The sequence below is a fragment of the Hemiscyllium ocellatum genome (assembly GCF_020745735.1).
Source record: "Hemiscyllium ocellatum isolate sHemOce1 chromosome 27 unlocalized genomic scaffold, sHemOce1.pat.X.cur. SUPER_27_unloc_14, whole genome shotgun sequence".
Taxonomy (NCBI): domain Eukaryota; kingdom Metazoa; phylum Chordata; class Chondrichthyes; order Orectolobiformes; family Hemiscylliidae; genus Hemiscyllium; species Hemiscyllium ocellatum.
In genome coordinates, this window is record NW_026867481.1 from 560,274 (window position 1) to 563,335 (window position 3,062).

Genomic DNA, 3,062 nt, shown 5'->3' on the forward strand with positions numbered 1-3,062 from the left:
GCACGGTAGCCCAGTGGTTAGCACTGCTGTCTCACAACACTTGGGACCTGGATTCAATTCCAGTATTGGGCAACTGTCTGTGTGGAGTTTTTCCTGTGTCAGCGTGGGTTTCCTCCGGATGTTTTTGTTTCCTCCCATAATCCAATGATGGGCAGGCCAGGTGAATTGGCCATGCTAAATTGCCCATAGTGTCAGTGGTGAGTAGAAGTTAGGGGAATGGGTCTGGGTGGGTTACTCTGCGAAGGATCAGTGTGGACTTGTTGGACAGAAGGACCTGTTTCCATACAGTAGGTAATCTAATCTAATGCTGGCGAGCTAAGAAAGAAGCATGACGATTCCAGAAGGATCGCACAGTGAACAAAGAAATGACAGCTGGTATATAACGTTGAAAATGTGGGGTTTTGCACTTTGATTTGAAGAATAAAGGCATGCACTGCATTCTAAAAGCTTTGGACATCTGAAGCACAAGCACGCATCGGTGCACTAGTTTAGGATTCTCCTCAAAGGAACGTGAAATTTCAGGAAGACGAATTCAACGTTTGCATTGCTTGGAAGAGGGCTGGAACACAATAACTGGGATGTAGTACAGACGCTGTATAATGCTCAGGTCAGACCGTATTGGAATATTGTGAACACTTTTGAGTTCTGTATCGCAGGAAGTATGTGATGGCCTTGCAAGAATTCCAATGTGGAGTGCAAAAATGATCTCGGGGATAAGAGCCTTGTCACACGAACAAATGTTTGAAGAATCTAGGTATTTAATCGAGGGAGATTAGAAAAATGAGATGGAACCTACCTTAAACTAACAGAACATTGAGAGGCCAAGTTCGAATATTTTTAGAGAGGACTTTCTAATAGTAGGAAAGATTAGGAACTGAAGGCATAACATTTGAGTAAACGGGAGATGTTTCAGAAATGGGCTGTGGGGGAATGTATGGACCTCAATGTTGTAGAACGCTGTGCAGGCCAGATCACAAATCTCTTTACATCAGTGATAAATATGATGGCCGAATCACGTTGTGGTGCTTTTTTTCTGTCACACTATTAAGGGAGTACCTAAAAGGGGTGATTGAGAAGGAATTGAAGAGATTATTGCCCAACTTTCAATCACAAATTGGCTGCGCTTTTTCCCATCTATTACAACTTTCATTTTCTGCCACAAAAGTGAAAAATAATGTTATGTAGCACTCGTTTTCCTCAACATCTGAGGATCTTGGGCCTTATATTACCAGGGTAAATATTGCAATGACAAAAAAGTACAATTCGGTAATTGATTGGATTACCCACACCTTTCCTATTAACGTCACAAATATTTTCCAAAGATTCTTTGCTGCATTCTTCAACTATATTCTGTATTTATCTGGGTCTCAGCATAAATTCATAGGTTGGTGCAACAGCGATGGAATTGAAATATGCTTCCACTTTCTTGCTGAATGGATCTTGAATCATTGAAATTGGAACATGAGGAATAAGATTTGGTCATAATTTTACAGAGAAAATCCACCACATATGTCATCCACAACAGGATGAAGCTTCCATAGATGGTGAAGAGTAAAACAATGGACTTTCGCCAGCTCTTCACCTCAGGATAACTGGGATTTTCTCCACTGCTCATGCTTGCTCGTAGTCGCCTTCGGGCTCGATTGGCTGCGAGAATGTATTTGACAGTCAGTGCATTGAGCAGTAATATGAGGAGAAAAGGTTGAACTGTGCAAAGCCATCATAGGTTGTCCATACCAATTAAGAAGAGAATTTTGATTTTATGTTACAAAACCATGACATGGTGTTAATTATAATAGAGTGGTTCTTACATAATCTACCAGAGGATACCATTTTGAACGACTCAAGAAATCGACTATTCCTATGACGACAGCCACTGTTTTCTCCGTGTCATGTTGTGTTTTCAGATTCCAACTGGTGAGGAATCACTCAAAGGCGAAAGCAACTGTTAACCAGGCAGAACTGCAGAGATGGTCAGAATGCTGACTCTAAATACTGGAGTAATAGACATAAAACTAACTAGGAAATAAATGCCAGTAATCCAATTGAAGATCACAGCACTGATAACTATCAAGAGATCTGTCACTGCCATAGACACCAGATATTGAGTGATGCATCCAGAGAGACCACATCTTCCTGCGGTGAAGATTATGATCACCGTAATATTTACATAAAGGGACAAAGAAAAACGACACGACTAACCAGACACATAATTGTGTAAGGTTTGACATGTTGGCATCATTTCTGAAAGGAAGCAAGAGCATTATTTTTGTAACTTCGGTGACAACTCCACCTCACCAATAAAAATGCCAACTTACATTTATGTAGCACCTTTAATATAATTCTCATAAGATAATTCAGATAATGGTTACAGGGCACATGTCGACGCTGACATACAGAAGGCAGCTTGTGTATTTGAAAAGAACAATATTTACACGTCAGGTGACATATTTTTTCAAGTAAACTACATGTAGACTTGAAAAAAAACTTAAAATAATACTGGCGGCAAATCTAATATCACCTGATGGTAATTGATATAGCTGCATGAGTGCTTAGACTTAGACAGACATAAAGATTTCACTCAGGGGTGGGGGGGCGGTGTGTGGACTGAAACAGAGGGATAGGTGAAGTCATCACAATCCCAGAGGATCGTCGGGCTGATTACTTGGAGAGATGACTGTTGATGGTACTGTTGACGAGGCCTTCCATCACTTTCAGAAATCACAGAAGAGGCAGTTGATTTGATTGCATTTATATCGAGTTTTAAGAACAGACTAATTCTAACAATCTTTGCATATTCGTACTTTGTATTCAGCTCTTTTGAATGGCAAGTAACATTCGTGTCACACACATGCACGACAGTGCAAATCTGCAACAATTGATATACCATCCATCATCCTTTTCTTATCGTGAGCATTGCTGAACTCCCCAGTTATCAAAATGCTGGTAGTATCAAATGACAGAATCTGAATTTGACGAGCAATATTAACAATGTAGATAAAAGAGATAGTTTACAAGACAGGAAGTTAAATCTGCAATAGAGAGAGCGGCGAATAACAGAA